Source organism: Meriones unguiculatus, chromosome 4 (genome assembly GCF_030254825.1).
Source record: "Meriones unguiculatus strain TT.TT164.6M chromosome 4, Bangor_MerUng_6.1, whole genome shotgun sequence".
NCBI lineage: Eukaryota > Metazoa > Chordata > Mammalia > Rodentia > Muridae > Meriones > Meriones unguiculatus.
This window is the reverse complement of record NC_083352.1, coordinates 34389496-34414983: the sequence shown is the minus strand read 5'-3', so window position 1 is coordinate 34414983 and position 25488 is coordinate 34389496. Positions and strand designations below refer to the sequence as shown.

Below are 25488 nucleotides of genomic sequence, written 5' to 3'. Positions count from 1 at the left end.
AATTACCATGCTGTTGCATCCTGAAAATTGTATTGAAATGTCCTTTAACAAACAGATTAAAGAATTATTCTAATTAATCTATTACTTTAGAATTCAGTCTTAATCAAGTTTTCAGGGCATGAACAGAGTACAGCCGAATTCTTTGCTAGAATGCAACACTAATGGCCTCTAGCCCAGTTTATAATAGAATTCTTGTTCCCCTCTGAAACCTCATGAGCCTGATCTTTACTGTCCACGTTTCTATTGGCTTCTGGCCTTTTATAGTATCATCAGAATGTCTCATTAAGTTCTTCTTAAAACATTCTAATGCTTCTTTAATCCATAGCTCTAACTTCTTCCACATTCTCAACTCAAACCATTTCTAATGATCTGCAAACAACATGGGCTTATTACAAAAACAACTGTACTCCTTGACACCAATTTTTCTGTATTAGTCACTTCTCTCATCTCTAGGACAAAACACATATCAGAGGCAACTTAAGGAAAGGAGGATTTATTTTTGGCTCATGATTTAAGAAGGGATATAGGACATCATGGTGAGAGGACATGACAGCGAGGACATGACATCAGGCACAGGGAGCACATGGCTACATTGTGGCCACAGCTAAGAAGTACAGAAAAGCAGATGCTGCTGCCTCAGTGAGCTTTCTCTTTTCTCTCTCTCTCTCTCTCTCTCTCTCTCTCTCTCTTTTCATATGGAAACTGCATTCCATGGGACAGTGTCATCCTCATTTCAGGATATGTCTTCCCTCCTCAATTAAACTTTTCTGGAATCCCTCTTTCAGATATGCCCAGAGGTATGTCCTCTATGTAATTCTAAATCCAATCAGGTTAACAATAAAGATTAGCCACAATGGTCACTATTGAATCTCCATAATTTGAGGACTATAAGTTGGGTTATGAGGTTAGATGGAGTCACTGCTCAATTTAATCTGGGTTAGCTGCTTTTCTCAGTATAAGGCACTGCTGAGACTGAGGCGTTATTTCTGCTTTGGCAACTTTTGTGTAGAACTTGAGGCTGACATGAGTTGCTTTTTGAACTCTTAGATAGAACTTGTTAGTCTTTTATGCTGAGACTAACTTATGATGAGTATCTCCCTCCTCCCTCCAACTCCAGCTGTATCTTGGACTAGCTTTGAACTCTATCAAAGCCAACAGTAGATGCTTGGATGCTGTAACCCTAGCCCCTGTGTTTTCCACAAATATTCTTGGTTAGCTCTTCTTTTGACGAAGTGGGGAATGTATGAGGCTGTGGTGGCCTGTCATCCAGGGACTCAAGGGAGTTGTAGAGTTATATTTTCATTGTGCGTCTGGGAATGAGCAACTTTTCTCTGAGAATACTTCGAGGGCTAAGGAATCTATATGCGTATATATACACATATATGCATTATACACGTGTATGTATGCATACATATATACATACATATATACATGTATATATAAATATACATATATGTAGATGTATACATACATATACATACACATATATAAATATTTATGCATACATACATACATGTATATATGTGTGTATATTTATATACATTTATGTATGTATGCATGTATATATGTATGCATACATATATATGTATAATGCATATATGTGTATATATACATTTAATTTGTGTGTGTGTGTGAACTTGCGTGTGTAGTGCACATGGAGGTCAGAAGTCGACATGTGTGACTCTCTACCATATGAGTTCCAGGAATTGAACTCAGGTCATCAAGCTTGGCTACAAGTGCCCTGACCTACTGAGTCATCTTATTGGCTGAAGGGGGATTATGGTTTGTTGCAGTTTTGAAAGCATTATTGAGATGGAGGCCCAATCTAGTCTTACAATTTGTGCTGTTCTGAGGCAGAAATCTAACGACACTGCCACTTTTAGTTGGTAACTGTCTCAGAATATTTTCCATTCAATTTTGCTAGAACTGTCTTCTTTGGTTTTAGAAAGCTCCTTAACTTTCTCAGAACACAAGGGGTAAGACAGGTTCACAGTGAGAACAAAAAATTAGGTGTGAGTGTGTGCTTCTGCGTGACAGGAGGTGAGGCAGAAAAGGAAGAAGAGGGTGCTTAATGCTTGTCTCAGGGAAGCATTTTAAAGGTGAGTTCTTTTTACTGTCTGTCTGTTTCACCAGTTTCCTGATCTGATTATACATGCTGCAGAAAAATTTAAATGGTATGCAAGCAATTCACTGTGTATCCACTTTCTGTTTTCTTCTTTGACCAAATATCTCTGTATTTGATAAATACTGTTTCACAATTTGCAGTTTGGGATTGGAGCCACTTCTCAGTTAATTTTAAATAGAAGTTTAGGATTGATCTTTTTGCATTTAAACAGGTTTCTATAGGCCTTAAGGATATGTATTTGCTCTGAAACTATTTTATGAATTTCTGGTCTGTTGGATGTTCTTGTTAATAATACTAAAGAAGAAATTTCACTTTAAAATAGGTTCCCCCTCCTCCTCCACAGTCACAGTATTTTCCTTTGCTAGGATCAAACCACACACAGGGATGTAATTTTACTGCAACCTAGGAAATTCGGCCCTTGCCTTTCCAATATTTTTCTTTGTTCTCCTACCTGGCTAGTTGCTTTTGTTTTTCCTTCCTAAATGCCGAATTTGCAAGCAGAGCACGGCTAATAGTTCTAGTTGTTGTCTGCTGTATTTGAGTTCTGCTTTACAGTTCAGCAAAGCCTTCATTTGTCCACAGGGCGGGCAGTAGCTGAAAAGTGGATGAATCAAACCAGATTGTGCTGAGTGTCCTCTTAGTTCTTAATGGATTTACATATAAAATGAGGATGTGAAGGGGTCTCTAAAGGATCAAGGCCCACATCTTAAAGTTATATAAGATGCTTATCACTGCGGTTGACATTTTAAAACTACTTTCAGTAAGATGGAGTAAAAAGCTGGAATTTGGTGTACCTCTCTCATATTTGGCATTTTTATTTCTAGTGTTTCTTTTATTGTAGACTGTACCACTTGGGACTTATTTCTTAGGTCTAGCTGGGCGATGAATCGTGATACATCTGCATTTTAATAAGCGCATTAATTACAGATGAGAATTAGGGAAATTCTCAATTGGGCTACCTTTTAAATAAAAAATTCAGGAGACTATCTTGGAGGAAACTCTGCTCAAAGCTTTGACTAAAATTATTTAAAAGCCAAGTAAATTTTACTAACAAAAAGATGCCATGTGACCAAATTCTGTAGTTTTTTTTGTTTTGTTTTGTTTTTGTTTTTTTTTTTTGGTGTGGTACCTTTATTGGTTCATTTTCTGTTGTCTAGATTTTAAAACAAATGGACTTTTATTTTTGCTCAGAGTGTGTACTAAAGTGTTAGCAGAGTATAAAGTACACTCTGCTGAGAGTGTATTTCACTCTTTGGCCTTATCCAATATGGCGGAGAAGTGGGAAAGAAATGGCTTTACAGAGAATCCTATTCTCTTGAAAACTGTAATGGCTAATTTTGGCTGTTAAGTTGGAGTAACTGAGAAGAGGGATCAATAATTGGAGAACTACTTCCATCTACTCATGAGTTGACCTGTGATGTATCTTTGGGGACACTTATTGTTTGCCAGTTGGTGTAAAAAGGCCCAACCCACAATGAGCAGTGCCATCCTGAACATGCAGTTTGGCTGTTTAAGACAGGTAGCCAAACAAGAGCCTGGAAACCAACCAGTAAACTGGGCTTCTCCATGTTCTCTGCTTCAAGTTCTTGACTTGTGTTCCTGTCCTGAGTTTCTTCAATGATGGCACTGTTATCTAGAATTATAAGAGGCAATAAATATTTTAGTCATATATCAGTAGAAAGCAAACTAGGGAAAAAACCAGAGGACTGCATTAATATCTTCAGAAACCACAACCCCTAAACATTAACATTGTGGACCAAGCTTCCAACATTTGAAAGTTTGAAGAACAAACCACATTCCAATCAGATCATCAAATTTGATGCATATATTCCTGTTTCTACTGTCCCTAAAAAAGCTTGCTTTCCTCCCATTTAGTACCCAGGTGGTGAATAAAGATAACTTGATGTAACATCTTCTCCATAACTATTTTGCAAAATAGTTTAAACAAAATAAAACAACACATACAATCCAGACACACTTCACTTTAATTGCCCAAGGAAAAACACATAGGTGTTTGGAAAAGTCAAAATTCACAAACATTTTCAGACTGTGAATAATTTGCAAATGTTGTTAATACACACTGAAAAATGTACTGAACACACTAGGGAAATATTGCTACCCTTGGAGTGAACCCTCAGAGATGTCAATACTTTATCAAAGAGATAACACAAATCCCTTACTCATGAGTTGAGCTATGCTATTTGGAACAGTGGAGATATTTTATTAGATAGCTTTCTTGGTATGAATATAAGAACTTAAAAGACTCTTCCACATCATATCTCCTATGACTTCTTTATAGTTCTGACTGTATTAGATATGCTTTGTAGGAACCTGTCTCCGAGAACCAGAACAGAAAAGCCATCAACTATGTCTTTCAAATTCAGATGCTTAGAATATCAGCGGGTGGCTGATAAGTTCAGAAGTGATAGGTCTGTGAAGTCTTCTGGTGCCTGGCACAGTAGAGTAGGTTAGAAAGGTGTTCCTGCATGGTTTCCAGTCATAACACAGACACAGGCAAAAAAAAAAATGTAGGAATTTCACATTCAAGCACAGTACAGTAGAAGAAAATTCTCCCTGTATAATGGAAATGATAACCTTGAAATACTCGAGTGCTCATCATTGAGAAAAGCAGAAAGAACCAAATCCCATAATATGGCAAATCTGTGAAGCTTGGCATTGCAGAGTATTTTCAGTTTCATAGCCTCTAGCTGAAGGGCATCTAGATGGTCACTCTAAATCCTAAGCAGCCTATTAATCACCCTCATTGTGTATTTAAATTAATGCATTAGGTATATTTATAGAAGAAGATTTCAAATATAACTAATTTGTGAGCAGAACTTTTACACAAACACAATTTCTAAAATTATTTAAGGTTTTATCCTATTGCATGGTTAGACTCCATTTCAGTTGCAAAATACATGTCAAGTTGAAAGGTGTGAAATTATTTTTTAAGCTGCTACTATAAATTATATACCAGAAATATATGGTCACTTTCCTTAGTCATAGCAATTGTTCAGGTACCAAGTTAACTTTTGGAAAGGACACTTTTAGAAGATGCAAGAAACCAACTGTCACACTGATGGGGCACTTGGAGAATCTGAAATATAGATGGATCCTTCATGTAATTTTTACCATAAAGGGTTGGGTAACACAGTGGAAACAGATTATAAATGAATTCAAACCATGTTGATCTTGAGATTTAATTTGACTTTTTTTTTTAACCTTTGGAAATATTTCGTGTACTGAAAATTTATTTTCTTGTCTGTCACAAGAAGATAATAATATAAGACTGGAAAGTGCTCTGAGATATATACTAGATATATTGTATTACATATACAACTGTAGGGTAGTGCCTTTGCCTTTTAACTTACTCCAGGAGAAGAGGTGCGTTCATTAACATTAGTCAGATTTGAGGATATGTGCTGCGTTTTATTTGGAGGGAATAACTATGCTTTAACATGTTGTTATATAAGTGTCATTTTCTTCTATGTAGAATATCAATAGCAAAAACCAGTGACGTGATATTTTATCTAATACAGTGGAAAGGAGAGCAGGGTTTCTAAAACAATTAAGACTCAGGTTATGAGTCTTATTATCTGCTTTGATACACTGCTAGGTAGAGTCTTTCAGAGGCCCTCTGTGGTAGGCTCCTGTCCTGTTACTTGTTTTCTCCTACATCCAATGCCCATCCCAGTTGTCTTTCTTCTTTAAGTGTATAGATTTCATTTTGTTTTTCATATTTTATAGGTCTAAATAAGTGAGTATATACTATGTGTGTCTTTCTCCTTCTGGGATACCTCACTCAGAATGATCTTTTCTAGATGCCACCATTTGCCTGCAAATTTCTTGATTTCCTCATTTTTGATTGCTGAGTAGTATTCCATTGTGTAAAAATACCACAATTTCTGTATCCATTCCTCCATTGATGGACATCTGGGTTGTTTCCAGGTTCTGGCTATTACAAATAAAGCTGCTACAAACATGGTTGAGCAAATGTCCTTGTGTACTTGAGCAAATTTTGGGTATATGCCTAGGAGTGGTATAGCTGGATCTTGAGGAAGCAGTATTTCTAATTGTCTGAGAAAGTGCCAGATTGATTTCCAAAGTGCTTGTACCAGTCTACATTCCCACCAGCAATGGAGGAGGGTTCCCCTTTCTCCACAACCTCTCCAGCATGTGTTGTCATTTGGTTTTTGATTTTAGCCATTTTGGTGGGTGTAAGGTAAAAATCTCAGGGTTGTTTTGATTTACATCTCTATGATGGCTAAGGATGTTGAGCATCTCTTTAAGTGTTTCTCTGCCATTCTATATTCCTCTACAAAGAATTCTCTGTTTAGTTCCATACCCCATCTTTTAATTGGATTACTTGATTTGTTGTTGTTTAACTTCTTTAGTTCTTTATATATTCTGGATATCAACCCTCTGTCAGATATAGAGTTGGTGAAGATCTTTTCCCAGTCTGTAATCATATGAAAGAAGGGGAAGTTAGTATGACTTAGTTAGGAGCTCCACAAGGACCAAATATATCTGGGCACATGGATCTCTTCTGAGACTGATACTCTAAGGACCATGTATGGATATAACCTAGAACCTCTGCTTGAATGTAGCCCGTGGTAGCTCAGTAACCAATTGGTTTTCCCTAGTAAGGGGAACAGGGACTATTTCTGACAGGAACTCAATGGCAGGCTCTTTGACCTCCCCACCCCTGCAAAGGAGGAGCAGTCCTGCTAGGCCACAGAGGAGGACTTTGCAGCCAGTCCTGAAGATACCTGATAAAAGAGGGTCAGATGAAAGGGGAGGAGGTCCTCCCTTATCAGTGGACTTGGAAAGGGGCAGGGAGGAGATGAGGGAGGGAGAGTGGGATTGGGAGGGAATGAGGGAGCGGGATACTGCTGAGATACAGAGTTAATAAAATGTAACTAATAATAAAAATTAAAAAAAATTAAAAAAAGACTCAGGTTAGTTGTCATTGCTTTTGAGCTCAAATATGCTGCCTTTAGTCAGAAAAACTAGAGTTCTTGGTGAAAAGATGTGCATATTTGGATTGCTAGTTTTTCATTAAAAATAATTTAGAGCTAATAAGTTTAAGAAAGAAGACTGCAGCTGCTTCTTGTCTCCTGTCACACCTATATTCTTTCCACTTCTCTCCTCAGTTATTTTCCTAGAAGAGGCAAGAAAGTTTCTTATTATATTTTCTTTTTTTCCCCATCATCTCCTAAACTGCCAAAAGTATTTATCATCTTATATATAACTTCTAATTATTTGTTGACTGCTGGTCTTCTGGTCTCATGTCCCTTGCATTTGTATCAGTCGTCAGTGAAGTAGGGCATGCCATTTCTACAGCCTACTCTAACTTTTGAAGATTGCTGTTTTCTGTCTAGACCTTTTCTTTTCCCATGTGAAAAGTTTTATTCACCATTCAAGGGTCAACTTCATTTTCTTATTGTTTAGCCCTTAGTATTCCCTAGTCTGACATACTTGTTGAATACTGTGCAATTCTATACCACAGCACTGCAGCACTTTCTTTTTCCTTGTCAGTCTGTCTCATGATAGTTTGAGATATTTAATTAAGTATGGATCTCTAATTATGTTCACAATGTTTGCTACAGAAGAGAGGATAAAGAATTACTTGTTTGTTGATTAATAGGTAGCCAAGAACTTTGCCAATTTACATTATTACTTTTTACATGAGCTACTTTAAACTTACCTTTCACCCCCAATTCCCCACATTCCAACACGCAGCTCACTAGATACTCTGCAGTTCGAAACCAGCTTTTCCTAAGGTTCTAGTTGTATAAAGATACACATTGAACATTTGGAGTAACAATTGGCAACTATTTGAAATACATGAAAATAGGGTAGATGAATTTGTTTCAGTAGGTATTAATTTCATGTCAGTTTTATTATTTCTTCATAACACAACAAAATAAGCATCTCTAATATGTTTTAGGAAGCCATTAATTCTGATTATATATTAAAAAACAAACGAATCTAAACATAAGTTATTGTGATCGCGAACTGCATCTTAGAATTTCAAACTTTGTTGCTTTCCATAATGAAGAATCTACGAGTCTGACATTTTACTATAAGATATTGTTAATTAGCATACCTGCAAGACTATTTTTTTTTCTTTTTGGTAATTTATAGTATCAGAATTTTCTCAAAAACAGTTCAGTAATACAGGATTTGACATGGGTAAGTGCTTAATGTATGGGTCAATGAATAAATAAATGAATCAATTCTATATTTATTTGTGTACTTTGTATTTGGTTTAGACAGAGTCTTGTTTTGTAACCCCACTGACCTCATATTCACTATCAACCTGACTCAGATTTCCAAGTGAAACAAGTACAACTTGAGCCATCATGCCCAGTTCTGGACAGACAGATTCTTTGCACTGTCTTGGGTGGTGAAAGGTTAATACTGAATTTCCTTATTGTGGCAAAGATACGTATCAAACACTTGTGTTATTAGAAGGCATCCTAGTAGCAAATTTAGTTATTTTGAATAACTAAAATATTTTGTTCAGGTGGTAAAGTTACATTTTCACTATAAAACTGACCAGACTTTGGTAAAATGATTCTAATTAATCTAATTGATTAATTAAATCCTTGCTTAAGGGCAATTTTTCAACCCAAGCCTGCTAATTGTTTATCAATGCACATGGTTTACAGCCTACTTTATCTATGAGTTCCTTCTGGAGTTCTCTAATGATAGCCCAAGAGGAGATATCCGTTTCCACTGTCACACTGCTGGGTTTACATTCTCTGCCAGCATGCCTGTTTTGTTTGTTTGTTTGTTTGCTTGCTTGTTTTTTTTTTCATATTTGAGGTGGTATGTAACTGAGTCCTGTTCAGGATCCATCAGGATATGAGAGCTTTGGGCATAATAATCTATCTCCAACCTCCTTGGGCCAACAAAACAAAGGAGAAAATAATGACCTGTGTTCTATTTTTGTTGGTTTTAACTTTTTAGACAGTTAAAAACTCTTGTGTCTGGCCCAAACTCAGAATGGGTGTCAGAAACAGGAGGCAGCTAACCAATTTATTGCCACATAGTTTGCCTATTATTACCTGTAGCTAACCATTTTATCATTATATAATTTTATTTTTTATGCCATTTATCATGGCATAGCAAGAGTGTTGACTACCTTTATTTTACTGTTTAGCTCTCTAGACAGGTTAGGGCCCAAGACTGCACTTCTAGCCTAATGTTGTTAGGCAGTGCTAGGTACTTTCAGTTAAGCTTGTTGAAACATTACCTTATAAACATTTTAAGCTGTCTGAGAATTGACCTCGTTTTCCAAACTTCCAACTTTCTCTCTACTTCCAACAGTTTCCACTTAAATGAAGTCTAGGAACAGTCAATACTAATTTCTACTGAAATAAATCAGAATAGCTACAGTGTCTGTGTTTTTAAAAATAATATAATGTTTTTAGTAATTCTTTGAGAATTTCAAAAATGCATGTAGTGTATTTTGATATTTATTCCTACTCTTTTTTTTTTTTCCAATTCTTCACAGACACAAGTACCTCACTTTCCATACCTCTTCCAACTCAGGGCTTTTCTTTTCTCCTTCTCCTTTTTCTTTTTCTTTCTTCTTTTGCTACTAGCATACCAATAGATGTACAGCTATCTCTGGAAGCATGGTTTATCTTCCACTGGCCATATCACTAAAGAAAATGGATTCTCTTTATGCACTAGGCATAAAGTGTCAATATCTCCTCAGCTAGAGGTGAGGGACTCCGTCCATTGTGGAATTTTGACTACACTAATTTCATGCTGGCAACAGTAGCTGCTGGGAGTTTGATGAAGTTTGTGGAGCAGTCCAAAATAATGCTCAGAATATATTACGTTGCTCTTGTACTTCCTGATTGCTGAGTTTAGATTCTTTTAAACACCCTCTTTCATGAAGGCTCCTGAACCTTGGGTTAGATGATACAGATATCTCATTCTTGGCTGAATATTCAACCGATATTTTGTCCTTGACTACTTTTAGTGTCAACTTGACACAAGCTAAAGTGATTTTGGAAAAGGAAACGAGGAAATGCCCTCATCAGATTGGCCCCTGGGAAGACTTGTAGGGGCATTTTCTTGATTGGTGATTGATACAGGGAATGCCCACTTGGCTGTGGGTGATGCTGTCCCTGCTCTCCTGCTTCTGGGTGTTATGTTATAAGAAAGCAGGCTGAGCAAGCGAAGGGGCATCTGCCATAACTAGTGTTCCTCCATGGCCTCTGTATTAGTTTCTGCTTCCAGGTTCCCACCTTGACTTCTTGCTTGACATTTTGGATGATATACTCCAAGATGTAAGATGAAATGAACCCTATTCACCCCAGGCTGCTTTTGACTGTGGCATTTTGTTACAGCCATAGAAACTCTAAGACACATATACTCTCTATGCTTTGACCAAGTGTGAGGTTTTACAATAACCACTGTCTACTGCATAATCAAACTTATCTGATGAGGTGTGAGAGCTGCACTAGTTTATTAGTAGAGACAAATGAATTTAGATGATAGTTTGATTCCACAACTGTTTATCAAGATAATGGCAATAAGTGAACTCCTGGGGGCTGTGAGCTTCCCATCCATTGGTTTTTGGTCATAAACTTACATAAACTATGTAAGGCATGTTTTTCCTCCTGTGCAGCAGGCCTTAAACACAATCATAAAGCAGTTGGTTGATCTTAAAGCAATAGTGCTATTATCACATACATAGGAATATTTTGCCATGCTGCTTATTACAATAGATCATATGACTCATAGCTGGGGAAGACAGAGGAGGACTTTGCAACCAGTCCTGAAGATACCTGATAAAACAAGGTCAGATGAAAGGGGATGAGATCCTCCCCAATTAGTGGATTTGGAAAGGGGCAGGGAGGAGATGAGGGAGGGAGGGAGGGAAAGTTTGGGAGGGAATGAGGGAGCAGGATACAGCTGGGATACAGAGTTAATAAAATGTAACTAATAATAAAAATTAAAATAAATAAATAAATAATAAGAAAAAAAATAATGTTCTCCTCCCCTGCAGAAGACTGCATAGCACCTTCTGAAACTATGAAAACTACTAGAAGGGAGGAAGTTTTACAGTCAGCATCAACTTGATTTCTCCATATGACCAATGTATGTCTTCTGCAATAAGGTCTTACCATCAAGTTGTAGTGGACAGCCAAGTACAATGTAATGGCTCATTTTGCTTTGGTTGCCTCTAGGACATTCCTGACAACAATTTAGGGAGAGTTATGATTTTATTTGAACCTTTTATTTGGCAACCTGTAGCTTCTGGGAGGAGTAAAAACAATTGTATAGGCTATCTCCATTTAAACTCATTTATATGAAAAAAAATGAAGCTTACAAAATAGTAGGTTTTCATATATACTTTTCAAACCTTCTTTGCTTTAGTTATTCCTTCTCCCATTTTCCCTCTGCCCCTCTCATCCTCCCTACATAAACTTCCTTCCCATTATTTCATTTAGTGATTAAAGATATCTAAGAATCTACCCAGCAGTGTTATCAAAGAAGATGCTGAGGCTTATAACCAAACTTTGGACAGAATGCAGAGAATCTTATGAAAGAAGTGGGAAACAGTAAGATCTGGAGAAGACAGGACTCCACAAGGAGCACAATAGAACCAAAAAATCTGGGTCCACCGTCTTTTCTGAGACTGATATTCCAACCAAGAACTATTTATGGAGATAACCTAGGACCTCTGCACAGATGTAGTCCGTGGCAGCTCAGTGTCCAAGTGGGTACACTAGTAAGGTTAACAGGGACTGTCTCTGACATGAACTCAGTGTCTGGCTCTTGGATTGCCTTCCCCTGAAGGGCAAGCAGCATTGTCAGGCCACAGAGGAAGACAATGCAGCCAGTCCTGATGAGATCTGCTAGGCTACAGTCATATGGAAGGGGAGGAGGACCTCCCCTATCAGTGGACTTGGCATTGGAGGAGATTGAGGGAGGGAAGGTAGATTGGAAGGGTATGAGGGAGGGGGCTACAGCTGGGATACAAAGTGAATAAACTGTAATTAATATAAAAAATTAAGATTAAAATTAAAAAAAATCTAAGCCCCTCCCTATGGCTTATATCCTCCTCAGGCATGGGTTTTTGACTGGGTTTTATCACACCAGGCATAGGCAAGTATTGCTTTTAATGGATGAGCCTCAAATATAATCTGAGAGCTGTGGGTTGCTTTCATAACAACCATTCCACTATTGTACAAGTGGGCCACACTTTGACCAACCAGCTGATATTGTAGTCACTGTGAAAACTATTCATCATGGACCAAGTTTCTAGTATAATCTCAGCTTCTAATCAGGGTGTGTGTTGTCTTCAGCAATAGAGTATTATCATGTGGTTCTGATGAGCATCCAAGAGAAAGAGTACAAGCTTAAATTACTTTGAGGATCTCGCTGGTCTCTTATAAACAATTTATAAGGAGGAATCCCAGACCTGAAACTTGAATTTTTGCTTAGTAACCAATGGCTTCTAGGAACACAACTCTCCAGATTTAGAATCTTTACTGTTATTCTTTCTGCTCTGCATTTCCTGAATACATGAAGAGTCCCTGGACTTTGTTCAAGAAACCCGAAGCTTGGAATAGCCTCTATAGATTAGAAGGTTGGTTTGCTGGCATGGCACCACTGATCTATAAGCCCAGCATGAGGGAGCTGGAGCAAGGAGAATAGTTTAAAGCCATTCTGAGTTCTCTATGATTTTGACGGCTACAGGGTGAGACACTGTCTCATACACAGCAAACAAGCAAGCAAGCATATAAGTTCCCAACTTTAAAAAAAAAAATCAACCATTACTACTCTTACTGATTAAAAATTGCATTGTTATCAAGTTGATGTCTGAGTGCATTTACATTAGGAATAACAATAGCCATGGGTTAGTGTGAGTTTTAAACTACAGCAACTGCCAAAAAGTTCAAGGCAAGGAAAACACTCCTTGAAATACCCATGTATTTGAAGGAGAAGTGGTATTTCTATTTGGGTTATTTATGCTGTTCATTCCACTGTCCACTTCATGGAATATGCACAGACAGCAAACACAACTTTTGCTGCAGCCATGTCTTAGCCAGTCATCTTTTTATTTTATAACTTCAGCATTATAAAAATACTTTCCCTCTATTTCTTCCCGTATCATTTTACTGCATAGTTACCAATTTGCTGAAGAAGTAGTTTTAAAAGTATCTTGATTTGCAGAGCACCGCTTTCCTTAACTTAAGGTTATATATGTTCTGAAATAAGAACATATTTTCTTGGGGAAAAAAAACTGAATTCAGTGAAGTTAAACTCACCCTTTAGAGAATTTCAATCACTTTTTGATAGGCATAAAGTCTGTTTGAAATTTATTTATGATTTAGCAGCAAGGTGAAAACCTCTTTGTTCATGGTCATCTGATGTACAACATGAATGAAGACAAAAGCAACTAAAACAAAAGTTAGCCACAGCTGTTGAAAACATCTGAAATGTTAACTTTAAAATTTTGTACAACAATTTATTTGAACAACCTTGGGTGGGCTCACTTAGTAATTCTTTGTCTAAGTTTTGATTATTTTTTCAATAGTAAATCATGCATAGGATTTCTATTTATCTCAACTATATGTTATATAAATTTTAGCTTTTATTACTTATAAAAAGGCAGTGGAATATTCATGGCCAGCCATGGATGGCACGCACGCACACACACACACGCACACACACACAAACACGCACATGCACAAACTCTTTAGAAAACTGAAATATGAAGATCACCTAATTCCAGGAATTCAAAATGAGCATGGGTAGCAGTGGGAATCTGATTCAGACAAACGACAGTGGCAAAAAATATATGTGTATGCTGCATTCTGCTGAAGGACTTCATTACCCCTTACAAATTTCTTGTGACTTTGAGAGAAGTCTGCTGACTTAACACATTTTTGCAACCAAAACATATAATGTATTTTACCTTCACAATCTAAAAATAATACTTAATATACTGAATTAAGTGAACAATGACTATTAAAAAATTAAACAATATGATATATTAACTAACTTGAGGTTTGATTTTTCAAAACCAATACCATTGAAAAGCATTTCATAATTAAGTTTGTTCATTAAAGCAATTGGATGCTTAGAGTAATATTGAGTAGAAAGGATAGAGTGCGATGCTCTGGACCCACACTTAACCTCTGTGCAACATTTTCATGCATTACTTTAATTTTTTATTCAACTATTTCTATGGGTCTTTTACCTGCTTGCTTACATGTACACTGTTTGTGTATCTGGTGTCCATGAAGCTCAGAAGAGGGAGTTGATACTCTGGAATGGAAGCTATGAAGGCCTATGAACCAGCAGGTGGTTACTGGGAACCAAACCTCGGTCCTCTGTAAGAAAAACGAGTGATCTTTTTATTTTTATTTTATTTTATTTTATTAATTACAGTTTATTCACTTTATATCCCAGCTGTAGGCCCCTCCCTTATCCCTTCCCAATCCCACCTTGCATCCCTCATCTCCTCCCATGCGCCCTCCCCAAGTCCACTGATAGGGGAGGTCTTCCTCTCCTTCCTTCTGATCCTAGTCTATCAGGTATCATCAGGACTGGCTTCTTTGTCTTCCTTTGTGGCCTGGCAAGGCTGCTCCTCCCTCAGGTGGAGGTGTTCCAAGAGCCAGCCCATGAGCTCATGTCAGAGATGGTCCCCAGTCCTATTATTGGGGAACCCTCTTGGGTACTGAGCTACCTTAGGCTACTTCTGTGCAGGGGTTCTAAGTTATCTCCATGCATGGCTCTTGTTTGGAGTATCTGAAAAGAGTGATCTTAACAGCTGAGGCAATTTACATCGTCCTCCAATGTGAGTCTTAACTCCAATGGTCTGTGGACTTAAGCACCAATTCCTTGAGAAATGTGATTTGTGTTTGTTAGAAAAAATAGAGTTCTTTCCTTTTTATTTTGTTCTTGGTACTGGGTATTAAACCCTGGAAATTACTCATGTTCATCAAGCAATGAAAAAGGTTTTTGTTTGTTTGTTTTGTTTCAGAAAAAGGAGTCATATATCAAATCAGTAAATCATGGGCTGTTACACATTTTCAGAGGTAGTCATGATGGTATACACTTGGAATCCTAGCATGTGGGAGTGAGAGGCAGGAGGGATAGGACGAGTTTCAGGCCAGTGGATTAGTTACTGATCTCTTGATGTACTAAAACACCATCACCCCGATAACTTACGGATTTCATTTGGGTTTACCATTCCAGAAGAATAAGAGTCCATTCCTAGCACAGCATGGCACCATGGCAGCAAGCAGCAGGGAACAGGGAGCAGAAGATGAACAGGAAATAGCCCAGGGCTTCTGAAGCCTGAAATCTGCCCTCAGTGACATACTTCCACCAGCAAGGTCAAATCCTCTCAACCTAGGGAAACACCACCACAAACTCTGGACAGGTATCTGAATGTATGGAAGGCATTCTCATTCAAACCACTGTAGCCAGCTTGGACTAGATAGAGGAAAGCCTAAAAATTTTCTTTTTTCTTATTCAGCCTTTTTTTTTCTACTTCATTTATGAATTTAGAAATTCTAAAAGTATTTGATTTTGTTTGTGATTTTGTAATTTTCCTTATTACTTCCCTTATAGGTACCTCATTGGTTTTGAAGTAATCTTGTTAGGTACTAAGAGTTTAGGTTTGCCTGAATGTGAATTATTTTACGTCTTGAAAATTGCTATAAAATTTTACTTTTTGACACTTGAAATTATAACTTCTTAGTTCCTTGTGAGCTCATATAGATATTGCTTTTTGCCTTATTTTCAGTTTGGGAGGTACTCTTACTATCCCTTGTTGTTCTTTCTGCATTTTTCATACTTCCATTGTTCTTTACTATTTCTTTTAATGATTGAAAATTATAAGTTACATACAACATTAAATGAGAACACCAGAAGACACTTAAAATTAATCATATTTTGTCCAATTTAAAAAATTATCTTAAATCTACAATAGATTTGAATCTGCAGGCATCAAGATAATAACACTTTATCAAACCTCTCCCTCCATAATGTGTGTTCTTCTAAGGAATTGTTAGTTTCTAACAGCTTTCTGAAAGAGCTACCAGGCAGGCTATTAAAATGCAAGCCGTGGTAAAACGTACTGAGAATATAAAACAAACACAAATAGTCACAGTTCATTTACACCCATTTGCACAATGAGTTTATTTTATTTTACAAATAACTAAATAGACATATTAGAGGATAGAATACTTAACCTGTCATATTTTGAAGGAAAGAAAAACCTCAGTTTTAATTTCAAAGGAAAAGATTTCTTGGAGTATCTTAATATTTAATAGTTACAATACCATGAGGTCAGCCCTGAAATCATATACATACAAAGGATCTATTTATATGTATATAATTAAGAACACACACACACATACATACATACACGTATACCACAAACACACCAACAGCAATTAAGAAAATGGACCCATCAATTTGAGAGAAAGTAAGGGGTGGGTACATGGGAGAGTTTGATGCTAGGGAAGGGAAATGGGAAGATGATGTACTTATATGTTAATTAAAAATAAAAACAATTTAAAAATAAAATATGTAGTTTTGTTTTACACATTTACTTGACATTTACTTGGGATATATTCAAGGCTTTTTTTTATTGAAAGAGTGCTTATGTATTTGGACCTATAAAACATTTGATTTCTTTTGAAGTAGTATCTATGAAAAACTCTTCTTGCTTTATATAGAATTGTGCCTGGGGACACTCTCCCCTAATAAAAGCACAAACTCAGCTGGAGTATAGTACGCTGCATGTAGATATTGGTGGGAGAACTTTCTTAACTTCTAAGAGCAGAGAGGCATATAAAGACTGAGATGTAAATCAGGTCTATGCCTCAAAATTAAAGTCATAGACACGATAGGTGGTTTTCGTGACAAGAATAATAGGAAGCCACTGGAGAATGCTCAGCAAAAGAATGCCAGGTTATGGCACATTTTTAAAAATATTTTTTTTTATTTTTAAATACTTCTATACATTCACTTGTATCCCAGCTGATTATGGCACATTTTAAAAGCCACCTCTTTGTGTTGCAGTTGGTCATAAGGAGGAAGAAATTTTAGAGGGTAGTGTATGAGAGACGTGCTGATGCAAAATGAGACCGAACGTTCAAGATCCACGTTAAGTATGAGCAGAGTTGGTCAGGGAGAGCCTTCAGACAGTCGTACACACAAAACAGGAAACAAAAGGACAACATAGTTCTGAGAGGTAACAGCGTGGCCAACCAGAGTCCCCTGGTTAAAGGTTCTTTTTAGAGCAACCTTACATCATACAGTGGGAATTCTCTTTCAGTACTCACTAAATGTAGTCGTCTGTGATGAGCCTAGGGAGAGGGTGGCTTGGTAGACAGAAAAATGTGGCAGCACAAGTATAAATTCCCAGGCAAGGACAGGTTCACTTGAACAGAATGATTCACGAGAAGGTTGTCTTGATGCAGGTTGTGATCAAGCAATCTTTGTGGATATCAAAATGTAGGGACTTTGGATTTGGGTGGTGCCAGTTAAAGAGGTAGCAACATCCAGCTAGACTTCCAAATAATTTAAGCTAAAACCAATAATGTTCATTGAAGACTAGGATGTGAAGTGTGGTTTTTGGCTTAAGCTCTTGGGTCAGTATGTGGTTATGATGGTTCTTTAGATGGAAATGGCTTAAAGGAATGGATTGCATTGTTAGGTAAAGAAGGTACGTAGAGTTTCAGACATGTGATCCAAATAGATCTTTGAACGAAGTACTTAATCTCCAATAATTGTATAATAACACCAAATAGATTACTAAACAGTCCATATTGATTAGCAGAGTGAAAAGGAGAATTTGCAGATAAATTGTCTTTGTAGAATGGTAAGTTTATAAAAGCTCACAGTGAAATAAGGATCGAAGCTATTATGAAGTAGACAATGCAGATGGTGAAATCTTGAGCAGGAAAGATGTAAAAATCATGGAGGATAAAACAAATGGGACATTGGAGAAATATATCGGACAATAATGCTGGGCATTCCTAGTGTCCATTTGCAGCTTATCTTTAATATTAAGGTGACATAAATTAACAAGTTTACTGTACTGTATTTCTGATTTCTTAGATATTGATAAGATAGAGGCTATATTTATCAATGTTGTGGTTTAGAGATTGTGACAGAGAAAAAAGAGAAATGGAATCGAGGGCAAATGTAAAAAGATGATTATAATGATTATAATGATATGAGACAAGCTTGATGCTTCTTAAACTTATGAACTGTATGGCATGATGGCACATGGGTAACATAGCTGAATCTGTGGGTTGTGAAAAATTTGGGTATAGTCAGAGTTGTGAAAGTGTGGTGACCGAATTTAATTTAACATTATATTTGTATAATGTCTAATAAATATAAAAACATCTTCAATACCCTTAAACATCAGGGTAATGTAAATAAAAGCTATGATTAGATTTTTGTATCTCTTTAGTCAAATGCCAATCATTACGAAAATAAATAATTTGAGTTTTTTATCTTAGCCTTTCTGATGGGTGTAAGGTAGAATCTCAGGATCATTTTGGTTTACATGTCCCTGATGACTGAGGATGCTGAGCATTTCTTTAAAAAAATATCAATTAATTATTTTATTTTTAAATTTCTATATTTATTTATTACAATTTATTCAGTTTGTATCCCAACTATAGTTCCCTCCATCTTCTCCCAGTCCCCCCCTTCTCCCCCTATGTCCTTTCCTAGTCCACTCACAGGGGGAGAATCTCCTTCCATTTTATCTGACCCTACCTATCAAGTCTCATCAGGGCTGGCTGCACCATCTTCCTCTGTGGCCTGGCAAGGCTGCTCCTCACAGGGGGAGGAGATCAAAGAGCCAGCCACTGAGTTCATATCAGAGACAGTACCTGCTCCCCTTACTAGGGTATCCATTTGGAGACTGAGCAGGGGGTCTAGGTCCTTTCCATGCATGGTCCTTGGTTGAGTATCGGTCTCTGTAGACCCTTTCTGGAGGTATCACCATCCCTGATCTCAAGCTGTACAACAGAGCAACAGAAATAAAAAAACTGCATGGTGCTGGCTTATAAACAGAATAGTGGGTCAATAGAATCAAATAGAAGACCCAGAAATAAACCCACATGCCTACAGATACTTGATTTTTAACAAAGAAGCCAAAACCATACAATGGAAAAAAACCACAGCATCTTCAACAAATGGTGCTGGTCTAACTGGATGTCTACATGTAGAAAAATGCAAATAGATCCACACTTATCACCCTGCACAAAAGTAAAGTCCAAGTGGATCAAAGACCTCAACATAAAATCAGACACACTAAACCTGTTAGAAGTAAAAGTGGGGAAGACCCTTGACTTTACTGGCACAGGAGATGACTTCCTGAACATTTCTTTTTTTCTTTGCCATTTGACATTCCTTTGTTGAGAATTATCCTTTTAGCTCTGTACCTCATTTTTTAAATTTGATTATTTGGTTTGTTGGTGTTTAACTTCTTGAGTTCTTTATATATTATGGATATTAGCCCTCTGTCAGATGTAAGATTGGTGAAGATCTTTTCCCAATCAGTAGTCTGTTGTTTTGTTCTATTGACAGTGTCCTTTGCTTTAGAGAAACTTTTCCGTTTCAGAGGAGCCTACCACAGAGGGCCTCTGAAAGACTCTACCCAGCATGGTATAAAAGCAGATGATGAGAGTTGTAGCCAAACTTTGGGTGGAGTGCAGGGAATCTTATAGAAGAAGGAGTGGATAGGAGCTCCATAAGGAGACCAACAGAGCCAAAAATTTGGGCTTAAGGGGGCCTGCAGAGACTGATGAATCAACCAAGGACCATGCATGGAGAGTACCTAAGTACCTAGACACCTTGCTGAGATGTAGCCTATGGGCAGCTCAGTCTCCATGGGGGTTCCTTAGTAAGTGGAGCAGTGGCAATCTCTGGCATGAACTCTGCTGCCTGCTCTTTGATCACCTTCCTTGGTGGGGTGGCCTTAGTAGGGCACAGAGAAAGAGGATCTAGACAGTCCTGATGGTACCTGATGGGCTGGGTCAGATAGTAGGGGAGGAGGACCTCTCTTTCAAAAGGGGGATCTCTAGGCAAAGGGGGGAAAAGGGAGGAAGGATGGGAGGAGATGAGGGAGGGGGCTACAGCCAGTATACAAAGTGAATAAATTGTATTTATTATTATCATTATTAATATAACAAACACCAGTGATGATTCATTCATAAAGAAGTTCTTCCTACTGTTGATGGGAATGTAAACTAGGTTAGACACTGTATACATCAGTATGGCAGTTCTTTGAAACCAACCAACTAACTAGCTAGCTAGCTAGCTAACATGCTAACTAAGCAAAACATGAATCTGCCATATGTCCCACTTGTAACACTCCCAGGTGGTTTACCCAAAGTACTTATGAAAGAAGGGGGTGATAGAAAGACCTAGAAGGGTCTGGAGCTCCACAGGGAAAACAACAGAACAAAAAATCTGGGTCCAGTGGTCTTTTCTGAGACTGATATTCCAACCACAGACCATTCACAGAGATATCCTAGAACCCCTGCACAAATGTAGTCCGTGGCAGCTCAGTCTCTGACATGAACTCAGTGGTTGGCTCTTTGATCACTTCCCACGAAGGGGGTGGCAGCCTTACCAGGCCACAGAGGAAGACTTTGAAACACAGTCCTAATGAGACCTGATAAGCTAAGATCAGAGGGAAGGGGAAGAGGTCCTCCCCTATCAGTGGACTGTGGAAGGGGCATGGGAGGAGATGAAGTGGGGAGGGACGGTAGGGTTGGAAGGGGATGATGATTCATTCATAAAGAAGTTCTTCCTACTGTTGATGGGAATGTAAACTAGGTTGGAAGGTTGGAAGGGGCTACAGCTGGGATACAAAGTGAATAAATTATAATAAATAAAAATTATAGTAATAAAAATTATAAAAAAATAAATGACCAGCTCTCTGAACAAACAAACAAACAAACAAACTCTAAATCAGCATACCAAAGAGTTACTTGAACACTGATACTTTTTGTAGTGCCCAATCTAAGTTCTCTATAACTGAGCTACACCCTCAGCAAATGGCTTGTTTTTGTTTGTTTGTTTGTTTTTATTTTATTTTATTTTATTTTTTTTTGTTTTTTTCATAGTTTTTCCTTTTGAGACAAGTTTCCAGGTTCAGGTTGGGCTGAAACTCATGATACTTCTGCCTTCTCTTCCCAAGTGCATGGCTTACAGGCACATTTGATTTCTAAGGTATTTAACTCTTTCTTTTTATTATTATTTTTTAATCATCCATGGAATAAAGGCTCAATATAAATGCTCTTAACTAATGCTTTTTAAAATACACTTTTAAAGATGGCCCATCTTAACTCTTTGCTCAGTGGGTAGTAAGCAAACAAGCATATCATGCTCAACATATCTCTCCCCTCAGGCATTCAGGGCATGAAACAATCCATTTCATCTAAAGACTGTTGCACAAGAACTGATAAGGTGTACCCTAGACCTATGTTCCTGGCCTGCATTTCATGATGCCCCTACTGTTTGACTACCTCAAATTTGATGAAAGATGAAAGGCTTAAGTCAAAGAGACTAGTAGAGAGGTTTCAGTTTCATTGTTTGTCATGAAAGTGTGCATTTTTGTTGTTGTTGTATTCTTGTCCTGTGATTGAGCAGCAAGCTTTGCTAATGAGTTTCTCAGTCTATCTGCCAGCCCCTACCCTTAGTCAGAATTACCAGGAGGAAATCTTTCCATTTCTTTAGTTCATACATTGCCTATGCCTCAGTCTTGTTCTTTTTTTTTTTTTTTCAATGCAGTTTATTCAGGAACCTTGAACAATCATCTGACCCTGGGGAAAGCCAGCCCACAGCTTAAATAGCCTCTGGGTAGCCAACCCCAGCGTGCTACGTGGGCAATGCAGATAGGTCCACATACATGGAAGCAAGCCAGATCCTCAGCCTTAGCCAAATATGGAGTTGTTCGTGACAGAGAGCACTCACCATCGGGAAGGTGGAAGGCGGAAACCAGCTCCATCTTTAAGGCGGGGCATTACGCAGCTCTCTACAGTTCCCCCTTTTTGTTTTAGACGCATCAGGCAAGAGTAGAGGTCTGATCTCTGATATTAGAAATAAATTGGGACTTTGTACCGATGTTCATTTAGGTGTCATCCACCCAAAGAGCATCAGACCTGACTGATACCTTTTTCTCAGAGGCGGGACCTGGGGCATCAACCCGCTGTAAGTCCTGCTTTATCCTCTCCCATTAGCTTACTAGGACTCTGGCTCTTCTGGGTTTCTACAGTTCCTAATCTCGGCTCTTTAAATGAGACTGCTTAGAATGGATTGTTACCCACACAGAGTTTCAAGCCCCAAATCTCTTTGTAGGTCTGACATGGTTGCTTGTGGTGATTTGAAGGCATAGATGCTCTAGAGCTGTGGATTCTGGGATACCAGAAAGAAGAGAAATAGAACAGACGTTTCTTTAGGGAAGGATGATGGTTGATCTTAATGCATGCCTTTCAGAAGGAGAATAATTTCTGCAATGCACTTCTTCACAGGCAACACTGGCAAACAAAGGCTTTCCCGTTATTGTGCAGATGAGCAGTGGCACTGAACTGGCCACTGCCCACTATATAATCCTCTGTTTTATCTGGTCTTCTAAGGTACTTTGACCACTAGCTGAACACAAAGATTTTTGACTATTCTATTTTCAAACAGCAGTAGTTGGTTAGATCTAACCATCAATTTAATGGCGCCAATGGCCATCAAAACAAAGAAAATTACACAGTAAGCCTGGATTCCTTTTATAAAGCGAATACTTTTCATTTCACTGTGGTATGAAACCCAGAACTTTCCTCCAATACTTTTGTAACCGTCCTTCATGGAAGATGGTGAGCCAAGAATGAAAAGATCATTTTATTTTTCAATAACTTTATTTCAGCTGTGGAGACACCTTCTATAGGATCACTTTTACTTTTCTAATGTCAATAGCCTAGAGTGATTCAAGGAGAAAAATCACAGATTTTTACAAGAATAAAAGAATATGCATAGTGATGTTGATGAATGATATGTGCTTATCAAAGGCACAGACATCAGCATGAAGATAAGGAAATAATTTATACGCATGTGTGTACATGAAGCATGTATTTAATGACTTCAAGGTGCTTCATAATGATATTTTCATAGACTAGGAATATAGTTTCATAAAAAATGAGAAAAATCTCATTTGATTCAACTGGATATGTCAATGGGAAACTTACAGGGTTAAGTAGTGACAATCAAAATCTGATTTAAGATTTTATTACCAGAACACTTGCAAGTTCCTAGTCAATGCGTTGGTCCAGGAAGGGACCCAACTTGTCAAGGGTAATGAATAGATTTGTTGTCAGCATTTGTTGTTGAGTACCTTTTAATAACTGAGAACACAAACATGATGAAAAAAGCTTTATAACAAGATGTTAGATTTAAAGTTTGAGGAGATAGAATGAAGCCATTTAATTGAATTATAATAATGGTATAAAGATGATTAATTTTTGAATATTTTAGCTCTTTGTATAGTTTGTGCCCTGACTACTTACTGTATAAATATATTTCTATATATCTGTCTAGCTATCATCTATCTGTCTATCTACCCACCTAACTATCTGTCATCAACCATCTGCCTATCATCTATCTCACTCATATATGTATATGCCCATTTTAGAAAATAATAATTGATTCTTTACATTGTTGAGGACAATAAAAGGTAAAGCATTATTTTAGTTTTTTCTACTTTGATGTGTTTGATTATTTTGATATTTACAAGAAGATACTCTACATACTACCAAAGAAGAAATCCAAATACCAACCAAGCTACAAGCCCTTTGATCTACAGTAGTGTCCTGCCTGCAAGATATACTACTACAATGGTGGAACAAAGTTTGTGGAAGTAACCTACCAATATGTGATTTTACTTAAGGCCAACTCCACAAGATATAACTCATATCCAACATTGCTTTGATGACCAAGAACCCAAGACTAGACAGCACAGGAACCTAAGTTAAAATGAAATACTCCCAGAAGAATGTACTAACAAAATGCCTCCAATTGACATTTTGCTCTACTCATCAGTCACTGCTTTGCTCAGCCATCATCAGAGAAGCATCCCCCTGCAGCAGATAGAACAAATACAAAGACCCATAACCTGACAATATGCAGAGAGTAAGAAACTCTGAAACACTCAGCCCCGAACAAGATATCTCCATCAAATCTCTTCCTTTAAGACTCAAGGAACCCCACAGAAGAGGAGACAGAAAGAGTGTAAGAGCCAGAGAGAAGGGAAGACACCAAAGAAACACAGCCTTCTGGATGCACATATGAGCTCAGAGACTTAAGCAGCAAGCACGGGAACTGCACAGATCTGCACCAGAGGAAGATTCCTAAAGCTGCAAAGGAAACTAGCCACATGCCCCCATTACTAATCTAGAAACAATCTCTAATTAATTACTACTTGCAAAGGAAAATTTAGCTTTTTTTTTTCCTACAAGGGAGTCTCACACAGGATACAAACTACTCTTTAAGGGTAGGCTACTTCGGAGTACTGCCAACAGAAAACAAACTCAATGGCATCTCAGGAAGTTCCTCGTCTTAGGTCAGGAATTAAACATTTTATATTATTTTTGTTTTTGTATGTGTGTTTATTTATTTGTGTAGTTGGTGTGGGGCCAGGTATGTACAGCATGTGTGTGGAGGTCAGAGGACAACTTGAAGGAGATGGTGTTGTGTAGGTTCTAGGGATTGAACTCAGGTCGTCAGACTTGCTAGACAATACTTTTACAGAGCCAACTGGCTAATCCCTTACTGATAATTAAACCAATGATATGATATTTTCAGTATAATTTAATTAGTTATATCCTTTCTCTGCAAGGCTTTTGTATTTTGTGTTACTACTTCTGTCTTATTTTAGTGAAAAAAAATCAGTTGATATACTTTGTTTAAAGCATGGTAGGTTAGTTTTTGGAAGTTTTAATAAGCATATCTTTGGTTTTAGAATTACAAGACTAACTCAGAATTATATGAAAATCTTATTAGAAACACAAACTCCACTTAAGATAAATGAAATATGAAGTTTTGGAGGTCTGGGGATTTATATTTTATCAACTATTTCCTATGATTTTTATACATGCATGGAAAACTCCTTACTCCTGAACTGCAGACAGGGCAGTACTAACTATTATCTTTTTACACACACACACACACACACACACACATACACACACACACACACACACTTTTTTTCATTTCCACTTTGAAATGTTCATTCATTTTGATATCCCTATTATTGTCTCTATCCTACTTCTTTAAAAGAAGAGAGAATGTGTGTTATTCAT

The 25488-nt window shown here is 37.5% G+C and overlaps 1 pseudogene; it reads right to left on the bottom strand.

The window, feature by feature from the left end:
- The window catches only part of LOC110560548 (large ribosomal subunit protein eL24-like), a 50419-nt pseudogene extending 41930 nt beyond the window's left edge, over positions 1-8489 (bottom strand).
- Between the last annotated feature and the right edge of the window lie 16999 nt (positions 8490-25488).